Below are 25,543 nucleotides of genomic sequence, written 5' to 3' on the forward strand. Positions count from 1 at the left end.
TTTTTGGTCCCCTCTGAAGAGTTCTTGCTCAGTGCATTCTCATGCACCTCCTGGAAGCTCAGGGGAGTTAATGCCCTGTGGGGAGAATAATGGACCAGTGGGTGCTGGAAGCTGATGGATAAATACTTCCCCCTTTCTTCCCTCAGAGAAACAGTATGAACAGGGCCATCTTCAAGGATGTTTGACCTGTGCACACATAGAGCATTAGTGATGCGCCAGGAGCACCAAATTACAGTGGACCTGTGATATGTGGAGTACAGCAAGACCCAAAGCAAGTGCAAGGTAAGTTTGTTCCGTCAATGACTAGGTAACCAGGAGTTCTGACAGCCCCGAAAGGCCACGTTTTCTATTCAAACGAGAACTCAGTTGAGTGCAGAAGAAGTCAGTGCTGTCTGAGAAATGCTAAACACCAAGGAACCCCATCATGTCCTTTCTTACTCATGTTACTTCTCCATGCTAGCCAAACACAGTGAAAATGATTGCACAGAAGGAAAGGGAAAGGTGGGCAATCCATAGTTCCTTTTCCTTTCAGTCCTTCCTTTCTCATCAGTAAGCTAATGGAAGAGAGTGTTGATAAAACATGCACATATGAGAAGGGAAATAAGGTTGGTTTTGTGCAGCATTTCTCCTTTCTGGTTAGAACAAAATAAATATATATGTATGTTGTGATGGTTAGGTTCCTGTATCAACTTGGCCAGGTGATGGTACCCAGGTGTCTAGTCAAGCAAGCACTGGCCTAACCGTTACTACAACCAAAGTGTGGGGGGTTGGTGCCCAGAACAATAGACCCAGCAGAATTTATTCCCTACACCTAACTTGCAAGTCCCTCCCCTGTTTCTCCAGTGGCTGGATACTTCAGAGGTATTAGACAAGCTTAACTAGCCCTCACAAATTGGAAACATTTGAAATAAGTTTCCCTAGCGAATTTGCAACATTTGAAACTGTTGGAACAAATCTCCACCCATGACTATAATGGTTATGCCCAGGCCTCTTTAGAGCCAGTCTGGGCTAGTTTGGTAACAATTTATGAGGCTATTTTGGGAACCTCTACCCCCCCAGAGTCTCCACCTTGCAAGGATGATGGATAGTGGGCTGATAAACAGGGGGACAGACCGTGGATAGTGGGCAGATAAACAGGGGGATCGACCATGGACTACAGTTTGTCTTTTCAACCTTCTGCCAATTCCTGAACTGCCCCACCCCACCAGGTACACCTGCCCAGGGTGAAAGCTAAACTTAATCTCATTCTCACAAATTCCCCCCCCTTTTTTTAATTAATTTTTATTTTGAAATAATTTCAAACATATAGGACAGTTGCAAATACAATACAAACCCCATACAGAGAACTCCAACACCCCCCCACCCCCAGATATCTGTATCTACCAGTTTTACATTTTGCTACCTTTACAGTACCTTTCTTTCTCTTTCCTTCCTTCCTTCCTTTCTTCTTTCCTTTCTTCCTTCCTTCCCTCCTTCCTTCCTCCCTCCCTTCCTTCCTTCCTTCCTTCCTTCCTTCCTTTCTTCCTCTCTCCTTTCCTCCCCCCCTTTCTTTTGACTATATCTATTATCTTTCTATGAATTATCTGTCTACCCATTTATCATCTTCTGAACATTTGAGAGCAGGTTGCATATATCATACTCCTTGCACTTCCATGTACATTTCCTATGAACAAGGATATTAACTTATGTCATTAACTTAACTGCAGTTAATTCAAGAAAATTAATATGGATATAAAGCTTAAATTCTATATTCCAATTTTTCCTTATGCCCCATTTGAGCTTTTCTCCTCCATTCTTAGATCCACTCCAGTGTCATATATTGCACTGATTGTCATTAACTCTTAATTAACTCTTTTTTTAATTAACTATATCAAAAAATTTTTTTTAAATATATACAATAAAAAAAATTTCAAACAAACCATAACAAGGTAGTAAGAAAAAGACACCTAACCTAAAATAACTGCTTTACTTCAAACATGTTCCTACTCTACCCCAAGAAAATAACCTAATATAGCAACATTTCTGTGAACTTGTTCCTACCATACCCATCAGAAATTAACAAACCATAGTCATTCCTGGGCATTCCCAGAACATTAAATTTACCCACAATAGCTTATCTGTTCTTATTGGGTTATCGTTACCCCTTCCTTAATTGCTCTCTATCACTAGTTCCCCTACATTCTACATTATAAACAATTTATTTTAGGAGTATGTTGCTTAACATCCAGGTGTTTGTGAATTTTCTAAGTCTCTTATGGTTATTGACTTCCAATTATATTCCATTGTGGTCAGAGAATGTGCTTTGAATAATTTCAATTTTTTTAAATTTATTGAGGCTTGTTTTATGTCCCAGCATATGGTCTATTCTGGAGAAAGTTCCATGCTCACTGGAGAAGAATGTGTATCCTGGTGCTATGGGATGTGATGTTCTATGTATGTCTGTTAAATCAAGTTCATTTATCAGATTGTTTAGGTTTTCAATTTCCTTATTGGTCTTCTGTCTGGTTGATCTATCTATAGGAGAGAGTGATGTGTTGAAGTCTCCCACAATTATTGTGGAAACATCCATTGCATCCTTTAGTTTTGCCAGTGTTTGTCTCATGTATTTTGTGGCACCATGATTGGGTGCATAAACATTTATGATTGTTATTTCTTCTTGTTGAATTGTCCCTTTTATTAGTATGTAGTGGCCTTCTTTGTCTCTCATAACATCCTTGCATTTAAAGTCTATTTTCTCTGAGATTAATATTGCTACTCCTGCTTTTCTTTGGCTGTAGCTTGCATGAAATATTTTTTCCATCCTTTCACTTTCAATTTCTTTGTGTCGCTGGGTCTAAGATGAGTCTCTTGTATGCAGCATATTGATGATTCGTATTTTTTGATCCATTCTGCCAATCTATTTCTTTTAATTGGGGAGTTTAATCCATTTATATTCAATGTTATTACTGTGAAGGCATTTCTTGAATCAGCCATCCTATCCTTTGATTTATGTTTATCAGATATATTTTTCCCTCTCTCTCTTATTGTCCTTTAATGAACCAATATTGAATCTCTTTAGTACTGAACCTTTCTCCATATCTCTCTATCCTTTCTTTGTTTCTCTGTCGGTAGGGCTCCGTTTATTATCTGAAGTAGGGCAGGTCTTTTATTAGCAAAGTCTCTCAGCATTTGTTTGTGAAAAATTTAAGCTCTCCCTCAAATTTGAAGGAGAGCTTTGCTGGATTAAGTATTCTTGTTTGGAAATTTTTCTCTCTCAGAATTTTAAATATGTCATGCCACTGCCATCTCACCTCCATGGTGGCTGCTGAGTAGTCACTACTTAGTCTTACGTTGTTTCCTTTGTATGTGGTAAATTGCTTTTCTCTTGCTGCTTTCAGAACTTGCTCCTTCTCTTCAGTACTTGACAGTCTGATCATAATATGTCTTGGAGTGAGTTTATTTGGATTTATTCTATTTGAAGATCACTGGGCATTTATGCTTTGTGTATTTATATTATGTAGAAGGTTTGGGACGTTTTTCCCAACAATTTCTTTGAATACTCTTTCTAGACCTTTACCCTTCTCTTCCCCTTCTGGGACACCAATGAGTCTTAAGTTTCGATGTTTTATTTTATCTATCATATCCCTGAGGTCCATTGCAATTTTTTTTCAATTTTTTTCCCCATTCTTTCTTTTGTTCTTTCATTTTCCGTTCTGTGGTCTCGAGGTTGCTGATTCATTTTTCAGCTTCTACTAGTCTTATACTGAGTATCCAGAATCTTTTTAATTTGGTCAACTGTTTCTTTTATTTCCATAAGATCTTCTATTTTTTTATTTACTCTTGCAATTTCTTCTTTATGCTCTTCTAGGCTCTTCTTCATGTTCTTTATATCCTGTGCCATGCTCTTCTTCATGTCCTTTATATTCTGTGCCATGCTCTTGTTGTTTGTCTTTAGTTCTTTGATTAATTGCTCCAAGTACTGTTGATTTTTGTTGTTGTTGTTATATTTCTGCTGTAATAGAGTAATTTGAAAATGCACAGATATCCAGAGAAAGAGGTAAAGGTATATGAGGCACTGAGAATACAGCTGTGCTTTAATTTGGGTCTTAAGTTTCTAACTTCTAAACAACATCTACTAGCTCTGCAAACACATCCAATCATAGTATAATAATAATACATCTTGCACCATAAAACATGTCAAGTATCTACTCCATAAACTCATTGTGTTGTATCTTGATTTTTTTCCATAAGAAAAGGGACATATCTGTTATTCACATTCAGAGGCATGTTCCTGAAGACTAAAAAGGTATGAAATATTACCTGTCAAATTTCTTCTCAAACAATTTTTTTAAAACAATTTTATGGACATGGGGAATCTAGTTAATTTCATAGTAAGTTTGGTTGAATATGATACCAAGAGAATGCAGGTATTTTCCAGACCAATATGATAGCTATCAGTGTAAAAATCCATGAGAAAAAAAAAGTGACATAAATCTAAATTTGTTTTTAGATGTTTTAAAATTCCTATAAAACTTTTTGTCCCAAGATCATTTAACTAGGGTACACAAAAGATACTGAATACATTGTCTCCTGTCAAGGTGGGGAAACCCTCTCTTTTATATAATAAAATCATCTTGTGAACCATCTTGATCCAACTCCTGGTAGTCTGAGGGCAGATTCCTCTTGAAAGGTTGAACATTGTATTGGAGAGCATCATCCTCATTTATTGGTTCATATTCTTGTTCCATCTCGGTCAGGAAGCCACCTCCAGAGCCTGATCCAGAGCCAGAGCCTGATCCAGAATAGTCCTCAGAGAGAGGGAACACATCCTGCACATTCGGGGACCTCATCATTGGTAGAGTCAGTCCTTGGAGGGAGGAGCCTGTTAGATTCACCAGGAGGCAGGTCGAACGGTGGTCCCTTCTCCTCAGTGCAGTTTGCAGAATTACTGTCTGGGCTGCAGCACACCCACTGGTACCTGGCTCTCTGCATGAGATAACCTTGAACTGAAGATTCCAAAATCAGGATGGAAAGAGCCAGGATAAGCCTACCGCACTGGAGGAAGCTTGGCCTCGTGACCAACCCAGCACGCTTGGCCCCCAGCTGCTGCACACCAACCTCATGATTAGGAAACGCAGCAGGGTGCTCGCTGTCACTTTTAGAAAAGGTTCCAAAAACTCAAACCCTGCCCAGAACACAAATCACAATTTCTAGGCTTCACAGCTCCTACTTTCTATTCCCAAGAACACATTCTGAAATTATACTCACATACCTCTCTCTGGCTCCTGTCCTTATCCCTGCTTGTGCTGCCAGCACCAGAGGTGAAGTAGGTCTCGGCTTGCTCTGGATTCTGCCCTGCCAGAGGGAGAGCTTGGGTTTCTTGACACCTAGCAGAAGCAGGTGGGGAAAACTCCTCTGATCTTTTGATTTGGGTGTTTGGGTTTGGGTTATCCATATCATCTGGTTTTATCATATGCTTTAAAATTTTCTGTTGTTTTTGGCCTCTTGGCATTTGCTTTACTTGATAGGGTTCTTTTAGGATATGTAGGATTATTCAAGGATGAATCTCTAGTTTGTCAGATCTACAGCTTGGTGGCATACACTTTCTCTTACTAACCAGCAGATGGTGTCCACGAGTCACCTATTCCCCTCAAGTCAGTTCTCCCCAACTTTGTCTTTGTGGTATGTGGGGGTCTGATTCTTGTGGGGTCCAATTGGTGCACCAAGTTTGGGTGTGTCATTGGTGCTGTCCACCCTGAATGTGGGGCCTGTGTCTGAGTGGTTAGGGTAGGGAGGGCAGCTTTAATAATCAAACCTCCCAGGTGTTCCCGGAGATTTAAGGCTGTAGCAGGAGTCTAAACCTTCATCTCAGTCTCACCACAGATTGTCTCTGCTGCTGACCCACAAGTCTTTGGTATTGGCGTATGGTCCCTGGGATTTCCGAGTGGGTCCCCCTTCCAAGCTGTGCCCTTCTAGGGCCTCTGCTGAGGAAGGGTTGTGCTACATCACAAGTACGCGCCATCCCTCAAGGGAAATTCTGAGCCACCGGACTGTGTAGGTGCGTTCCCAGCCTGCTGTAAGGATGGCTGTATGGGGTGTGTTAATTTCCCCCTTTTTGCACAGCTCCACCTTCCCAGCTCCGGGACAATTAGCTGTGGGTGCACGAAAGACTATTGTCCATACCTGACACTGTGGCATGTGCGCATGCCACTGGTAACACCCCCCATCACACTGGGTTTCTTGGCGCGGCTCTGGGCTGTGGCCCCAGCGCCGGGCAGGAGCGTTCCCAGCCTGCCGGAAAGATGGCTGCAAGGGGCATGATTTTTTCCCCTTTTGGTTCACCTCTGCCTGCCTTGCTCCAAGGCAATTAGCAAAGGGTGCACAAAAGGTAGTCTTCCACATCAGATATTGAGGTGTTCACACAGTCCGTTCCTGCCGTACTCCACTGTGCAGTTCTTGCTGCCATATCTGCAGCCGCTTTTGGGTTTTTTTTAAAAAGAACCAGTCCACCTCCAAACGCCAACCCTCGGTTTCCCCACACTGCAGCGTGGCTGCTGGATATTCAGCGGCTTACTCACTCGTTTCAGAACACAGACTCCCAGTTTCACCAAGTTCACGGTACCTGTGGATTTAGCAGACCACATAGCTGGAACTGGTGTTCTGAGTCACTTTCTGGCTTTTATCTAGTATTTTTCACGGAGGTGTTTTTTTGCCATCTCCCCTAGCCACCATCTTAGGTTCTCTCCCCACTCTTTCTTTTAAATTCTCTTTAGCTTTCACATTCCAGTCTCTCAAATCTCCAAAGAGCTTTCTCATATTCCTCATCATATAAATCCTCCTCTCTGAGGGGGTATAAATTGTTTCGCTTGTATTGAACCAGCATTTGTTTGGTTAGGGCTGTCTCAATAAGTCTTTGAGTCAATCCCCAGACACATGGAATGATGCAGCAGCTGACTGCTGAGTACTCCAGCTACAATGATAAGAGAGGTCAAGACGGACAACACCACCCCTTTCCACTTTCCAAACCAGCTTTCCAGCCATCTAGTGAGAGGATTATTAGTACCTGAATTCCCTGCTAATTCTTCAGATAAAGTGGTTAGACCTTGCAAAGCTTTGGTGATGGTCCTATCAGGTGCTGTATTATTTGGGATAAATGTACAACAACTGCCACCAATCATTACACAAACACCTTCTTTTTCAGCCAGCATCATGTCTAAGGCTATTCTGTTTTCCCATGCCATTCGGCTAGTAACATCTAGCTGCTCTGCGATGCCCTTAACCGCATCTTTGGTGAAATTGATAAACCTTTGTTGGTTATAATATATATAATTAATCCAGTCTACATTCTTATTAATCCTGACCCACCAGAACAAAAATGACTCAAATCCTGCAGCTATTTGATTCCTAGCTGTTCTAGTTTGCTAATGCTGCTGGAATGCAAAATACCGGAAATGGATTGGCTTTTATAAAGGGGGTTTATTTGGTTACAAAGTTACAGTCTTAAGGCTATAAAGTGTCCAAGGTAACACATCAGCAATCGGGTACCTTCACTGGAGGATGGCCAATGGTGTCCAGAAAACCTCTATTAGCTGGGAAGGCACATGGCTGGCATCTGCTCCAAAGTTCTGGTTTCAAAATGGCTTTCTCCTACGATGTTCCTCTCTAGGCTGAAGTTCCTCAAAAATGTCACTCTTAGTTGCACTTGGGGTATTTGTCCTCTCTTAGCTTCTCCAGAGCAAGAGTCTGCTTTCAACAGCCGTCTTCAAACTGTCTCTCATCTGCAGCTCCTGTGCTTTCTTCAAAGTGTCCCTCTTGGCTATAGCTCCTCTTCAAAATGTCACTCACAGCTGCACTGAGTTCCTTTTGTTTGTCAGCTCATTTATATGGCTCCACTGATCAAGGCCCACCCTGAATGGATGGGGCCATGCCTCCATGGAAATTATCTCATCAGAGTTATCACCTACAGTTGGGTGGGGTGCATTTCCATGCAAACAATCCAATCCAAATGTTCCAACTTAATCCCCACTAATATGTCTGCCCCACAAGATTGCATCAAAGATAATGGCATTTAGGGGGACATAATACATTCAAACTGGCACATTCCACCCCCTGGACCCCAATATGACATTATCTTTCCATATACAAAATACATTCATCCCACAATAATATCACAGAAACTTAAATCATTTCCGTAACAATAACATCCCATCAAAATCAATTATAGGCGTGGTCAGTCCTAAGGCATAATTTTCCTTTAGCTGTGGATCTGTGAACTTAGAACAAATTATGTGCTTCCAATATACAAAGAAGAGACATTCATAGGATAAACATTTCCATTTTCATAAGGAGAAACAGTAAGGAAAACAGAGTTAACAGGACCAAAACAGTTCCTAAAATCTGCAGGACAAACTCCATTAGATTTCAAAGTCTGAGAGTCATTTACAGAACAACATTGCATCCTTGGGGCTTGAGAGAGCGGGATTCTGACCCTTTCTAAGGGTCTTTTCGGCAGCCCTTTCCTCTCCAAACGGTGGGGTGAGTTCTCCAACATATCCACACATTGGGGAGACCACCTTCTCAGCCCCACCCTCCTCAAATATCAGGGCAGCACCCGGATTCCCTTCCATTTCCGGGCACACACTCAACCCCTTCAGAACAGTGTGGTGGCAGCCAGGCTCTCCCCAGTTCCCTGGGAATGTGCTCCACCCTCTTTGGGGCTTGGGGTGGCAGAACATTTCCTCAGCATCGAGGCAAACTCACCCTTTCCATGTGTGTGGGCCACTCTGCTCTCCCAGCCCAAGGCCTCTTGATTCCAGACCTCAACCTCCATGGCTCTGTCCTTGAAGAAATTTTTCCTTCAATTTGTTCCTTGTCTTTCTCTACCAGTCCCAACCAGCAATGGCTCTGTCTGTAAAGATCTCACAAAAATTCTCTTGGCTTTGCATGAAGCACACAGGGGTCAAAGCCATCAGACAATGGGACTTTCCACAAATCCTTTCTGCTTAACTCCTTTTCGAATCTTGGCTTGTACTGAAATGGCAGCTGGGTTCCATGTTTGGTTACATCCTCACGTTGAGCTATAGCTTCTGGGTTTTCACGCCCTGGAAGCCCAGAGTTTTTCGGGCCATCAATTTCTAGTTTCTTTGAAACTAAGTGTTCATTTCTCAGCTTATCTCTGTCCTCTCGCATTTTACTGTAAGCTGCAAGTAAAAGCCAGGCTACTTCTTCTATATTTTGCTTGGAGATCTCATCAGCTAAATATTCCAGGTCATCGCTTTCAAATTCTGCCTTCCATCCAACACCAGGACTCAATTTTGCCAAATTCTCTGCCACTTTAAAACAAGGATCACCTTCCTTCCAGTTTGCAACAATACATTCATCATTTCTGCTCAAGTCCTCATCAAAAGTATCTTTAGAGTCCATATGTCCACAAACAGTCTCTTCAAAGCAGTTTAGGCCTTTTCTATCAAGCACCTCACAGTTCTTCCAGAATCTTCCCCTTATCTATTTAAAAAACCATTCCAACATGTTTGGTATTTGCAAGCTCAGCAGCAAAAGCACCCCACTTGTGGTACCAAAATCTGTTCTAGTTTGCTAATGCTGCCGGAATGCAAAACACCAGAGATGGATTGGCTTTTATAAAAGGGGGTTTATTTGGTTACAGTCATAAGGCTATAAAGTGTCCAAGGTAACACATCAGCAATCAGGTACCTTCACTAGGAGGATGGCCAATAGTGTCCGGAAAACCTCTGTTGGCTGGGAAGGCTCGTGGCTGGTGTCTGCTCCAAAGTTCTGGTTTCAAAATGGCTTTCTCCCAGGACATTCCTCTCTAGGCTGCAGTTCCTCAAAAATATCCCTCTTAGTTGCTCTTGGAGTGTTTTTCCTCTCTTAGCTTCTCTGGAGCAAAAGTCTGCTTTCAACAGCTGTCCTCAAACTGTCTCTTATCTGCAGCTCCTGTGCATTCTGCAAAGAGTCTCTCTTGGCTGTGGCAAGCTCGCTCCTTCTGTCTGAGCTTATATACTGCTCCAGTAATCAAGACCCACCCTAAATGGGTGGGGCCACGCCTCCATGGAAATTATTTCATCAGAGTTATCACCTACAGTTGGGTGAGTCACATCTCCATGGAAATACTCAAAGGATTCCAATCTAATCAGCACTAAAACGTCTGCCCTACAAAGATGCATCAAAGAATATGGCTTTTTCTGGGGGACATAATACATTCAAACTGGCACACTAGCCTTAAACTCATCTGGGATCTCCCATGGAACTCCTGTGCTGTCTAACTATATCTGGTCATCAAAAGAACCAGGTAAACTTCTTTTCTCACTTTTCTCTTGGGTTTTCACTTTCTCCCCTACCTCAAATGTGAGGGTGAATTTGATGGCCAATTGGACCAGAGCACAGGTCCCCTTCCATTTTTCAGGTAATACTGGTCAGAGGATGCTCTTTCTGCAGTACCGCCAAAGGTCTGCTCAGGGTATGGTTAGACTGGAGAAACTGCCAGGACTATCCTCAGTCACATCCCACACTTGGGTACATGAGGCCATGGTCCCGAGATCCTGGAGCCCCTCTCCCCGTCTAGAGAGATAGGCAGAGTGGTTTCCTGGACACAGTGAGGAGCTAGCCTGGCCTTGGTCTTTATTCTCCTGACTGGAGGAAAAAAGGGAGGACAACGTACTGCAATGCTCACCAGGGGTAGCATTTTGAAAAAAGAGCACCATACACTTGAACTCCTTCTCATGCTTTTCCATACCTAAGGGAAAGGGCACAGTCCGAGCAGTGGGTCGGCCTGTTGCACAAGCATAGCAGTTACTTTTGTTTAGGCTCTGGACTGTGTGTTTACCCCATTCTACCCAGGCATTTGCAGCCCCATATCCTGTTTCCATTTCTATGGTTTGCTTTAAGTTTTCTGCTTTAAATTATTCTAATTACCTTAGGATCCTTCTGAACTGGGAAACCGACCTCCAATTGGACTCCCTCCAGTATTACCAAAGGGCTAACTGGAGAGAACGTGGTTAATGACAAGTTTAATGGAGGGGAAAGGACTTGTAGACGGAATCTTCCCAGAGGATCTCTACCAGTAACCTCTACCCCTATGCCATATATCCCATCAACTCCCCCACTGGTAGTGGGTCGTTTTTCAGCTCCTTTAATAGTTATTACCACAGGGTTGCACTGAAGATTCCTACAATCTGGTGGGGTGTTACATTTGTAGAAAGTTATTGTGTCCTTTAATTTCCAGTGGGTTGGGCAGATCCAGCTCTTATCTACAGTCCATCCCTTGTATTGGGTAGTCCAACATACATCAGCCCAAGAGAGGCAAGGGGAGACTCAGCTGAAAACACTTCTTACCGGCTCTGGGCATAGATATTTATGCTTCCCATTCAGCCACTGCTGGTACTCTAAATTTCCACAGTTCACTGCCTGACATGCATCAAATTGCACCGTTTGAAATTCTAAGCCTTCAGTTATATTTATTACTAATTTCAAACTGGAAACATTATGACTAGCCTACTTATCCCCATTCCTAATCTGAGCTTTAAACCACCCATTCTTCAGTTTTCTAAAGCACCCGACTAAGTGGTATGGAGACACAGACTTAGATCCCCCTCCTTCCTTTTTTTTTTTTTTTTTTCCTATTGTCTTTTTAGAGTGATCCTTAAGGGATCTGAGGTTGGAGTTATTGTCCAAGATTTGGGCGGAGTTCTGGGTACTTATCGTCCAGTTCAGATACTGGTCCCTTTACTGGGACGTGGTGAGTCCAGCCTTTCTTTGCCGTCCGGACCACTGTTTCAGTCATTAACAAGACTTGATAAGGTCCCACCCAGGCCAGTTGAAGTCTGGACTCCTTCCATGACTTGATCAGGACAAGCCCCCAAGAAATTGTAAGAAACAAGCACTATTCCTAAAAGGAATAAACACCCAATTGTGGAGAAGAAAGGCATTTATTCACAATCTTGCAAGAACGGGCACCCAACCAAAATGTGGAGGGTTGGTGCCCAGAACAGTGGACCCAGCAGAATTTATTCTCTACACCTAACTCACAAGTCCTCCCCTGTTTCTCTGGTGGCTGGATACTTCAGAGGTTACATTCTATTGGACAAGCCTAACTAGCCCTCACAAATTGGAAACATTTGAAGTAAGTTTCCTGGGTGAATTTGCAACATTTGAAACCATTGGAACAAATCTCCACCCCTGACTATAGTGGTGATGCCCAGGTCTCTTTAGAGCCAGTCTGGGCTAGTTTGGTAACAAGTTATGAGACTATTTTGGGAACATCTACTCCCCGAGGCTCCACCTTGCAAGGATAGTAGATAGTGGGCGGATAAAGAGGGGGACCAACCATGGATAGTGGGCGGATAAACAGAAGGATTGACCATGGACTACAGTTTGTCTTTTTAACCTTCTGCCAATTCCTGAACTGCACCACGCCACCAGGCACACCTACCCTGTGTGAGAGCTAAACTTAATCTCATTCTCACAGAAGGGACATCAGAGGTCACCGAGAGCTTCCCTCTCCCCACTGAGTTACAGAAAAATTATAATAATAAAGAAAGCTACCACTTTGTGCTTGTGTGCCCACTATAGGAAAAGAAGTAGATACTCATGCAGAGGGTCAGGGGAAGAGCTTTCAAGGTAAAGAGAACAGCATGTGCACAGGCCCTTAGAGCAGGACGGACATAGCTCCTAAGAGTACAGAAAAGAGCTGTACCCACTATTCATCGTTATCAGAAATTACTTTTTCAAATTTTTGTTATTTTCCACCCCATCTCCACTAGAATACAGACTCCATGAAGGCAGGACTGTGTCTAGTTTGTTCACAGCAGCATTCTCAGAAGCTAGGGCAGTGTCTGGCAGATAGTAGAACTCGATCAATGCTTGCTGAATGAATAAATGAAGAACTTCTGATTTTATTAATATTTTATTTTTTTAATTAATCAGGGCTTATGATGGAACCTAGTGCTACAGAGAGGAATGGGGCATAGATTCTGCCCTCTGCATAGGAAAGGGAGCTCACAAATCGTGGAGGAGATGCCTCCAAAAGACGGTATAAAGCAATGTGGAGAGTACAATGATAGAGCTAGACTTGGGTTTTATAGGAACACAGATCAGGTACCAAATCCCACCTTGAGGGTAAGGGAAGGGCCTTAAAGGATGAATGTGACTTTGACAGAAAGGGTGGGGCAGGCATCCCAGGCAGAGTGAGGGGAGAGCATCACGGCTGGAAAGAGTCTAGTGGACATGGGAGAACTATCTGGTAATTTTGAGTTGCTGTCATGATAACTGTGATACTAGGGGGGCAAGGAGACAAGGCAAGGTGGGGGAGCAAGATCATGTAGGGGATCTCTCTCAAAGCCCACTCGGCAGGTGAACTGACTACCCACCCCCTTCATGGGACATGACTCCCAGGGTTGTGAATCTCCCTGGCAACGCGGGAAATGACTCCTGGGATGAGCCTGGACCCAGCTCTGTGGGATTGAGAAAATCTTGACCAAAAGGGAGAAGAGAGATGAAACAAAGTAAGGTTCCAGTGGCTGAGAGATTTCAAATGGAGTCTAGAGGTCACTCTGGAGGGTATTCTTATATGCTGTATAGATATCACCTTTTAGTTTTTGGTTTGTTGGAATGGCTCGAGGGAAACACCTGAAGCTGTCAAACTGCAACCCATCTTAATGACATTTAGCCTTCCTATCCATGAACATGGAATATTTTTCCATATTTTAAGGTCCCCTTCTATTTCTTTTAGTAGAGTTATGTAGTTTTCTTTGTATAGGTCTTTACATCTTTGGTTAAGTTTATTCCTAGGTACTTGATTCTTCTAGTTGCTATTGAAAATGGTATCTTTGTCTTGAGTGTCTCTTCAGTTTGTTCATTTCTAGCATATAGAAACATTACTGACTTATGTGCATTAATCTTGTATCCCGCTACTTTGCTAAATTTGTTTATTAGCTCTAGTAGCTGTATTGTTGATTTCTCTGGGTTGTCCAGATATAAGATCATATCATCCGCAAACAATGACAGTTTTACTTCTTCTTTTCCAATTTGGATGCCCTTTATTTCTTTGTATTGCCCTATTGGCCTGGCTAGCACTTCCAGCACAATGTTGAATAACAGTGGTGACAGCGGGCATCCTTGTCTTGTTCCTGATCTTAGAGGGAAGGCTTTCAGTCTCTCACCATTGAGTACTATGCTGGCTGTGGGTTTTTCATATATGCTCTTTATCACATTGAGGAAGTTTCCTTCAATTCCTACCTTTTCAAGTGTTTTTATCAAAAACGGATGTTGGATTTTGTCAAATGCTTTTTCAGCATCTATTGAGATGATCATTTGATTTTTCCCTTTTGACTTGTTAATGTGTTGTAAAACATTGATTGATTTTCTTATGTTGAACCATCCTTGCATGCCTGGAATGAACCCCACTTGGTCATGGTGTATGATTTTTTTAATGTGTCTTTGGATTCGATTTGCAAGTATTTTGTTGAGGATTTTTGCATCTATATTCATTAGGGAGATTGGCCGGTAGTTTTCCTTTTTTGTAGCGTCTTTGCCTGGTTTTGGTATTAGATTGATGTTAGCTTCATAAAATGAGTTAGGTAGTGTTCCATTTTCTTCAATGTTTTGAAAGAGTGTAAGTAAGATTGGTATCAGTTCTTTTTGGAAAGTTTGGTAGAATTCCCCTGTGAAGCCATCTGGCCCTGGGCATTTATTTGTGGGAAGATTTTTGATGACTGATTGGATCTCTTTGCTTGTGATGGGTTGCTTAAGGTCTTCTATTTCTTCTCTGGTCAGTCTAGGTTGTTCATATGTTTCCAGGAAATTGTCCATTTCCTCTACATTATCCAGTTTGTTGCCATACAGTTGTTCATAGTATCCTCTTATAATTTTTTTAATCTCTTCGGGATCTGCAGTTATGTCACCTTTTTCATTCATTATTTTGTTTATATGGGTCTTCTCTCTTTTTGATTTTGTCAGTCTAGCTAGGGGCTTGTCAATCTTGTTGATCTTCTCAAAGAACCAACTCTTGGTGATATTTATCCTCTCTATTGTTTTTTTGTTCTCTATGTCATTTATTTCTGCTTTAATCCTTGTTATTTCTTTTCTTGTACTTGGTTTAGGATTGGTTTGCTGTTCATTTTCTAGCTTCTTCAGTTGATCCATTAGTTCTTTGATTTGGGCTCTTTCTTCCTTTTTAATATATGCATTTAGTGCTATAAATTTCCCCCTCAGTACTGCTTTTGCTGCATCCCATAGGTTTTGGTATGTTGTGTTCTCATTTTCGTTCGTCTCTATAAGATGTCAATTCTACCCAAATTCATCTACAGATTCAATGCAATCCCAATCAAAATTCCAACAACCTACTTTGCAGACTTGGAAAAGCTAGTTATCAAATTTATTTGGAAAGGGCAGATGCCTCGAATTGCTAAAGACACTCTAAAAAAGAAAAACGAAGTGGGAGGACTTACACTCCCTGACTTTGAAGCTTATTATAAAGCCACAGTTGTCAAAACAGCATGGTACTGGCACAAAGATAGACATATAGATCAATGGAATCGAATTGAGAATTCGGAGATAGATCCCCAGATCTATGGCCGACTGATCTTTGATAAGGCCCCCAAAGTCACTGAACTGGGTCATAATGGTCTTTTCAACAAATGGGGCTGGGAGAGTTGGATATCCATATCCAAAAGAATGAAAGAGGACCCCTACCTCACACCCTACACAAAAATTAACTCAAAATGGACCAAAGATCTCAATATAAAAGAAAGAACTGCAACCCAGTGACCGTGATTCTTAAAGACAACTGTATAGCTATGTAGCTTGCACAGTGTGACTGTGTGATTGTGAAAATCTTGTGGCTCATACTCCCTTTATCCAGTGTATGAACAGATGAATGGAAAGTGGAGACAAAAATTACATGAAGAATAAGGTGGGATGAAGGGGATGAAAAATGTAGGTCTTCTTTTTTTCTTTTATTTTTATTTTACAGTAAGGAAAAGGTTCAAAAATTAATTCTGGTGATGAACACACAACTGTATGATGGTGCTGTGAATACTTGGTTGTACACTGTGGATGACTGCAGGGTGTGTGAATGTATCTCAGTAAAACTATATTTAAAAAAAAGTAAATGAACATTGGGGGAGAAGAGGGGACTGGGATATTTTGGATGTTCTTTTTTATTTTAATTTTAATTTTATTTTTTGGAGTAATGAAAATGCTCAAAGATAGTAGTGATGAATGCTCAACTATATGATGATACTGTGAACAACTGATTGTACACTTTGGAAGATTGTGTGTTATGTGAATTTATCTCAATGAAATTGCATTTAAAAAATGAAAAAAAAAAAAAGATCACATAGGGGAGGGCTTTGAGGGCCATACTAAGGCACTTAGACACACTCCTGAAACCCACAGTCTCCAGATGTTTTTGTCATATGCACTTAATATACATATATTAGCAAATGTGTCATTAGCTGAGATCTTGGAGCACAATATACTTAGGATGACATTCGTCATTCATAATAGGACATGTAAGTTCATAGTTCAAAGTGTGTATTTCATCAGTTTCTTCTCAAACTGTATTGCATTTCTCACAGCATGGCTGACAAGGGCAAGAGTTCATAGGAGGAGGTGGAGACTGCTCAGCTCACCCTTTTCTATTGTTTGCTGTGTTTGCAATTTTTTTTGTTCATTATCTGGAACCATTTCTTTGCAGAAATATCTTGAAGCCACTTGTCTGTTGTGTGGGGTTAATATAAGAAAAACTGGTAAATGATCCTTACGTTCACTTAGCCTGGCAGAGGTAAACTATACATTTCACAGAGTCTGATAGTAGATTGCAGGTTTCCAGGGGAGGGAGGGGGAGTGAAGGGGGAGTTATTGCTTAATGGATAAAGAGTTTCTATTTGGAGTGAGGAAAAGTTTTGGTAATGGATGGTGGTGATGAAGCACAGTGTTGTAAATGTAATTAATGCCACTCAGTCGTACACCTAAAAATGGTTAACGTGTTGCAGAATGCTGAAAGAGGTGAGTGAGGGCCCCACTGTCCACACCTCCCAGATGCGGACCCCCTTTCCTCATCAAATCTCTGTTACCTCATATGACGGTGAGCTTCAGACGGGTCAGAAATACCTGCCAAGTGAAGGTGCCAAGCCAGTGTCACTCTGTTTACTAAATATTGGAAGAGTTTAATTTCTTTTTCATTTTTAGGATAAAAACTGAATAGAAATAGAAGTTCTAGTATTTTCCTACCATTCCTCGATGGATAGTCTTATTATGCCGCTGGTAGGTGTGCACTGTTTTAGGCAACAGGAAGCCAAATAATGGCTTTAAGCAGGAGAAAGCTATGGTCATATTTGTGATTTCAGAAGACAACTCTGTCTGGCAATCCCACTTCTTGGTATGTACCCAAAGGAATTGGAAACAGGGACTTGAACAGATACTTGTACACCAATGTTTATAGCTGCATTATTCACAATAGCCAAAAGATGGAAGCAATCCAAGTATCCATCAGCTGATGAATGGATAAACAAAAGTGGTCTCTCCATTACAATGGAATAGTATTTAGCCATAAAATGCAATGAAGTTCTGATACATGGATGAACCCTGAAGACATTAAGTAGTGTGAAATAAGCCAGGCACAAAACGACAAATATTGTGTGATCTCTCTTATATGAAATGCCTAGAGTAAGCAAATGTCATAGAGTCAGATAATATACTACAGGTTACCACGGACGAGGGTGGGAAGGGAAGGGTTATTGCTTAGTGGACTGACAGTTTCTATTTGGATGAAAAAGTTTTGATATTGGATGGTGGTGATGGAAGCACAACATTGTAAATGTAATTAATGACACTCAATCATACACTTAAAAATGGTAAAAATGGCAAATTTAATGTTATATACACGTATGTGTGTATGTTACCGGATATAGGTGGTGGATTCTTTGCCTGATGCACTCAAATGACCAATTCCTGAACGCCGGGGTTTCAAAGAGAGAAAGAGTTTATTGCTAGGCGCCAAGCAGGTAGAGCAGATGGCCAGTGGCTCAAAAATCTGTCTCCCTGAACTGCAGTAATTCTGATAGTTTTATAGTATCAAAAGATGGGCGGGTTTTAGGATAATGAGCACAATGGCTCCAGATGATGTAATTAGAGGTGATTTAATTATTAAGCATGTACAGATTGATTACATGCTTAGTCATGGAACATATGTAAGAAAATGGTAGCCTTAATATTATGGTGGGTGTGATTTTTAGTATTATAATGAGGTGTAGGTGACTTATAGGTTAAAGTCTAAGATACTGCATATGTCAGGCAGGCCCATTTTGGTTAGATCCAGCTTCGGTTGTCAAGATAATTTTTGACTTGGGGTGGGTTAGTTCTGGGCTGACCCAAGAATCTTCATTAATAAATATTAGGACTGAGTTTAGTGATCATAAGACTCTTAAATCAGAAAACTGGATAAAATGGGTACAAGTGAAGGTTAGTCACAAGGTTTTTACAATCACAAGGGCACAGGATAAAGACTATACAATCATTATCAGAGGTCAAGGAAGCTGGATTACAGTTCAGAGATTTCAGTTATTTGCCACGTCTACTCTAATATACCAGAAAGTAAACACGAATATCTATATAATGATCCAGTGGTCATAATCATCCCCAAAATCCTAAATTCTGGGTTACAAGGTTACAACTATATATATATACACACACACATATATAGGTATATACATGCATACACACACATACACACATACATATATACATATATACATATATATAGTTCATATATATCTAAAATCCTATTTTTTTAATTACAAAAAAACTTTTAAACTGCTTTCAAGAGTGGCTGTACTCATTCTTAAATACTTGGTATTTGGTTTTTCTGTTCCTGTCTGCATTCTCCCCAGGGCTCAGTCTCCAAGGGGCTGTCCTGCCCCTCCTGCAGGTCCCCTAGCCTAGAGCCCATGGCCTTGCTCTCTCCCTCCTTCCCTTCCTGCCTGACCTTGGGGAGTCTTGTGTGCATTGCTGTGAACTATATTGACACTCTATTGGTGATCTGCCCTATATTGGCTAAATTCAAACCCAGAATTTGTAGGGCAATCGAGCTACCTTAGAAGCAGTAACTCACCCCCAGGGATGCTGGGGAGCAAGGTTAGATTTTGTATTCAGGGGTTTTTGTGCGTGTTTGGGGGTTTTTTAAAAATTGTTTTTGGAGGGGTTTATGCATAACCCTTGTTTTGTTTCAGTGCCAATAAAGTTTAGGAAGACTTCCCCCATGGCGGGGGTGGGGGAGGTGGCTGTACCATCTTTCATTCCCACCAGCACTGTATGAGTGATCCAGTTTCTCCGCATCCTTGCCAGCATTTGGTGTTGTCACTATTTTTTATTTTAGCCATTTTGAAAAGTGTGTAGTGATACCTTATTGTGGTTTTAATTTGATTTCCATAATGGCTAATGATGCTGAATGTTTTTCATGTGCTTATTTGTCATCTTTGTGTACTCCTTGGTGAGGTGTCTCTTTCATGTCTCTTACCCATTTTCCAATTGGATTGGTTATTTTTCCCACTGAGCTTTGAAAGTTCTTTATATATTCTAGACACTAGTCCTGTATCAGATATGAGGTTTGCAAATATTTGCTTTTCAGTCTGTAGATTGTTTTTTTTTATTCTTTAACAGGGTCTTTCATAGAGCAAAATTTTAAAATTTTGATTCAATCCAAATTATCAATTTTTCCTTTTATGAAGAACTCTTTGCCTAGTCCTAGATCCCAAAGAATTCTTTTCTATGTATTTTTCCTCAGAGTTTTATAGTTTTAAGTTTTACATTTAAGTCCATGATCCATTTTGAGTTAATTTTCATATAAGATATGCAGTTTAGTTTGAGATTCACTTTTTTGCCCATGAATATTCAGTTACTTCAGCAGTATTTATCGAAAGGTTATCTTTCCTCCATTGAATTGCTTTTGCACCTTTCTCAAAAATCAATTGGGCATATTTATTTGGGTCTATTTCTGGGTTGTCTGTTCTATGCAATTGATCTAAGTGTCTATCCCTCCTCCAGTACCACACAGTCTTGATTACTATGGCTATATAAGTTTTGAAACTAGGTAGACTGATTCCTTCCACTTTATTCTTCTTTTTCAAATTTGTTTTAGCTATTCTAGTCCCTTTGCCTTTTCATATAATTTTTAAATAATTTGACCTATATTTACAAAAAATCTTGCTTGGGTTTTAATAGAGATTGTGTTAAATAATAAATCAATTTGAGGAGAACATCTCTACTATGTTGATTCTTCCAATCCATGACCACAGTGTGTCTCTCCACTTATTTAGATCTTCTTTGATTTCTTTTATCAGTGTTTTGTAGTTTTAAGCATACAAGTCCAAAACATGTTTTGTTAGATTTAAACCTAAGCATTTCTTTCTCTTATCTTTTCTGTGTGTGTGTGTGTGTGTGTGTGTGTGTGTGTGTGTGTGTGTATGATTATAAATGTATTTTTAATTTTGGTGCACACATGTTCATTGCTAGTATATAGAAATACCACTGATTTTTTCCTTGAAGTACCGTTGATTTTTGTGTGTTTCCCTTGTATTCTGCTGATATAATATTACCCTTGTTTAATTTTAGTTCTAGAAGTTTTCTTTTTTCTTTTTGTAGACTCCTTGGGATTTTCTGTATAGCTTTGTGTCACCTGCAAATGAGACAGTTTCATTTTTTTCCTTTCTGATCTGTATGGCATTTATTACCTTTTCTTTCCTTATTACAATGGCTAGAATTTCCAGCACCATTTTTATTCAACATAGGGCCTTGTTATTGATCCTTTGGAGGAATTCAGTCTTTCACCATTAAGTTTGTTAACAGTGGGTTTTTTGTAGATGCTCTTTATCAAGTTGAAGAAGTTCCTCTCTGTTCCTATTTTTCTGAGAGGTGTTTTGTTGTTGTTGTTTGTAAATCATGAATGAGTGTTGGAATTTGACATATACCTTTTCTGAATCAATTTATATGATCCTGTAAATTTTCTTCTTTAGCCTGTTACTATGGTGGATTACTTTGATTTTAGCATCCTTGGAATAAACCCCATGTACCGGTTTGAATATATTATGTCTCCAAAATGCCATTATCTTTGATGTAATCTTGTGTAGGCAGATATATCAGTGTTGATTAGATTGTAATTCTTTGAGTGTTTCTATGGAGATGTGCCCCACCCAACTGTGGGTGATGACTCTGATTCGATAGTTTCCGTGGAGGTGTAGCCCCGCTTTGAGGAGTTTACTGGAGCACTATATAAGATCAGACAGAAGGAGTGAACTTGCTACAGCCAAGAGGGACACTCTGAAGAACCCACAGACGCTGAGAAGAGTTGCTGCAGATGAGAAACAGTTTGAAGATGGCCGTTGAAAGCAGACTTGTGCTCTGGAAAATCTAAGAGAGGAAAAACGCCCTAAGAACAACTAATAGTGACATTTTTTAGGAACTGCAGCCTAGAGAGTTCCTTTCGTCCAGGGAGAAAGCCATTTTGAAACTAGAACTCTGGAGCAGATGCCAGCCACATGCCTTCCCAGCTAACAGAGGTTTCCGGACACCATCGGCCATCCTCCAGTGAAGGTACCTGATTGTGGGTGACTTACGTTGGACACTTTATGGCCTTAAGACTGTAACTGGGTAACCAAATAAACCCCTTTATAAAAGCCAATCCATTTCTGGTGTTTTGCATTCCGGCAGCATTAGCAAACTAGAATACCCCAATTGGACATGTTGTACAATTCTTTTTATTATGACTGAATCCTATTTATGAGATTTTATTAAGGATTTTTGCATCTATATTCATGAGGGATATTGGTCTATAGTTCTCTTTCTTTCTCGCTTTCTCCCTCCATTTCTCCTTCCTTGCCTCCCTTTCTTCCTTCCTTCCTTTCTTGGAATGTCTTTTCTGACTTTGTCGTCAGGGTAATACTAGCTAGTTTCATAAAATGCATTGGAAAATGTTCCCTGTTCTTCTATTTTCTGGAAAAGGTTATGTAGAATTGGTGTTACTTCTCCTTTAAAGATTTGGTAGAATTCTCCAATGAGACCATCTGCACCTGTAATTTTCCTTTTTCAAAGTTTTAAAATTATGAATTAAATTTCCTTAATTGAGCCAAATTATGTATTTCACATTAAGTGAGTTGTGGTAGTTTTTGTTTTTCAAGGAAGTGATCCATTTTGTCAAAGTTGTCCATTTTACATGTGTAGAATTGTCCATAGTGTTTCCTTATTATACACTGTCTGTGGTGATAGCCCCTGTTTTATTCCTAATATTGATAATTTGTGTCTTCTCTCTTTTTACTTTGTCAGTCTGGCTAGAGATTTGTCAGTTTTATTGATCTTTGCAAAGAACTTGGTCTTTGTGTCATTGAATTTCTCTATTTTACTGTTTTCAACTTCATTGATTTCTGCTCTTATTTTGTCTTCCTTCCTTCTCTTTGTTTTGCTCTGCTTTATCTAGATTCCTGAGTTTGGGGGCTTAGATTATTGAATTGAGACTTTCGTCTTTTCTAATGTGTACATTTAATGCTATAAATTTCCCTCTCAGCCTTGCTTTGTGTCCCACAAATTTTATTATGTTGTATTTTCATTTTCATTCTGTTCGATGTATTTTTATAATTTCCTTTTAGACTTCACAATTTTTGACTTGTATTTTGAAGTATGTTGTTTAGTTTCCATGAGTTTGGATAGTTTGCTGTTATCTTTCTGTTATTAATTTCTAGTTTGAGTCTGTCATGGTCAGAGAACACCCTCTGTATGATTTCAATTCTTTTAAATTTGTTGGGATTTGTTTTATGACCCAGGATATGGTCTATCTTGGTAAGTATTTTGTGGGCATTTGAAAATAATGGGCATTTTGCTGTTGTTGGGTGGAGTGTGGTTTTGGTTGTTGTTTTTGTTTTTGTTTTTAATTCAGTTTTATTGAGATATATTCACATACCATACAATTATCCATGGTGTACAATCAACTGTTCACAGTACCATCGTATAGTTGTGCATTCATCACCCCAATGTATTTTTTTGAACATTTTCCTTACACCAGAAAGAATCAGAATCAGAATAAAAAATAAAAATAAAAATAGAACACCCAAGTCACCCCCCCATCACACCCTATTTTTCATTTAGGTTTTGTCCCTATTTTTCTACTCATCCATCCATACACTGGATAAAGGGAGTGCAATCCACAGGGTTTTCACAATCACACTGTCACCCCTTATAAGCTACTATACAATTGTCTTCAAGAGTCAAGGCTACTGGGTTGGAGTTTGACACTATTCCAGTATATTAAAACATGAAAGTGTTATCTATATAGTACATAAGAATGTCCACTAGAGTAACCTCTCAACTCCATTTGAAATCTGTCAGCCCCTGAAGCTTTATTTCATTTCATTTTGCATCCCCCTTTTGGTCAAGAAGATGTTCTCAATCCAACGCTGCCAGGTCCAGATTCATCCCTGGGAGTCATAGCCTGTGTTGCCAGGGAGATTTGCAGCCCTGGGAGTCAGGTCCCATGTAGGGGAGAGGGCAGCGAGATCACCCGCCAAGGTGGCTTAGTTTGAGAAAGAGGGCCACATCTGAGCAACAAAGAGGCACTCAGGGGGAGACTCTTAGGTGCCATTATAAGCAGGTTTAGCCTCTCCTTGCAGCAACAAGCTTCATAGGGGCCAGCCCCAAGGGGCTCAGCACATCAAGCCGTCAGTCCCTAGTATTTATGAGAACATCAGCTACCATCCGGGTTAGGAAGTCCAACATTTCTGCATTCTCCCCCAGCTCTTCAGGGGGGCCCCAAATATATATTCTCCACCCAAATTACTTTAGGATGTGTTGCTATTTCATTCTAATCTATACAGACCTACCATAGCTCACTTTCTATTCAAAGTTCCATGTAATTGTAGTGTTTGAACAAATTGACTATGGGAGTTATATTGTTTAGAAAATATAGATCCTGCACCAAATAAACGTCTCTTCCCTTGGTCTCACATGGAAGTTGAAGTTTGAACACAGTTTCAACCTTTACCCTTTGGCCCGATTTGTCTAGTCTTAACCAGATCTGCTTTATTCATATCTCTAATTGAAGTCTGGGCTCTATTTCAACTTTTTTTTTTTTTAACAGTTGCTGTATGTGTTAATACAGATATTCCTATCTGCCAGGCTCTAGCTCTGAGTTTCAGGTGTAACCCAGATACCCAATGTTCCAGAGACCAATCAGGTTATACACCAAGGGATCAGCATCTCAGGATTTGGAAATAGCCATTATAATTCAGGAATAGATTTGACTGCTGTAAGAGCTTACAATCTAGGAACCATTACAATAATCGTTTCCCTGTGAGGCTGTGCTCTGAGATTCAATTCTGAGTTTCCACAATGTAGTTAGTCCACGTTGGTGAGGCATTATAGTGTTGGCCTTGGTTTCTGGTGTACTTCACCAACATGCTGTCTACAGGATCCATTCACCTCGTTGCATGTCTCCCAGCTTCACTCCTTCTCCTGGTTGCTGAATATTCCATTGTATGCATACCCCACGGTTCACCATTCTGTTCCTCAGTCAGTGTACCCTTAGGCCACCTCCATCCATTGCAAATCATGAATACTGCCTCCATTAACACCAGTGTGCAAGTGTCCATTCATGTCTCTGCTCTTGGATCTTCCAAATACATACCCCATAATGAGGTTGTAGGACCTTATGGCCCCACATACTTAACTTCTTGTGGAGCCACCACAGTGATCTCCAGAAAGGTTACACTATTCTGCCTGGGTGGAGTGTTTTATAATGGTCAATTACATTCTGTCGATTCATGGTGGAGGACAGCTCTTCAATATCCTTGCTGATTTTCCATCTAGTTGTTCTATCAATTGTTGAGAGAGTTGTTCAAGTTTCCAAAGACTTCACTGTGAATTTGTATATTTGTGTGTTTCTCTATTGTGGCTTTGTTTATTTGGACATTTGTCTATTGTGGATCTGTTTATTTCTCTTTTCAGTTCTTCCAGCTTTTGCTTCATATATTTTTCAGCTCTGTTGCTTGGTGCATACACATCTAGAAATGCTGTGTCTTCTTAGAGGATTGACGTTTTTATCATTATATAATGTCCCTCTCTGTCTCTGATAAATTTCTTTGCTATGAACTTTACTTTATCTGATATTAATATTGCCATCCTGATTTCTTTTGATTAATGCTTGCATGATATATCTTTTTCCATCCTTTTACTTTCAACTGTCTGTATCATTATGTTTAAAGTGACTTTCCTGTTTAAAGACAGCATATACTTGGGTCATATTTTTAATCCATTCTGTCAGTCTCTGCTTTTAATTGGTGTTATTAGATCTTTTACATTTAACATCATTATTAATATGTTAAGGCTTAAGTATGTCATTTTACTTTTTGATTTGTTTGTTTTCTGTTTTCCGTTTGTTTCTCTTTTTCTTGCCTTTCTGTGGTTTCCTTGAACAAATACTAGGATTCCATATTGATTATCTATAGTATTTCTGAGAGTATCTCTTTGTGTAGCTCTTTTTAGTGGTTGCTGTAGGAATATTTTT

General features: G+C 40.2%; 1 pseudogene; it reads right to left on the reverse strand.

Annotated features, from left to right (window-relative positions):
* Positions 1 to 4,595: 4,595 nt before the first annotated feature.
* Positions 4,596 to 7,220, reverse strand: LOC119515286 (annotated as a pseudogene).
* Positions 7,221 to 25,543: the final 18,323 nt, after the last annotated feature.

This window comes from Choloepus didactylus, chromosome 19, assembly GCF_015220235.1.
Source record: "Choloepus didactylus isolate mChoDid1 chromosome 19, mChoDid1.pri, whole genome shotgun sequence".
Taxonomy (NCBI): domain Eukaryota; kingdom Metazoa; phylum Chordata; class Mammalia; order Pilosa; family Megalonychidae; genus Choloepus; species Choloepus didactylus.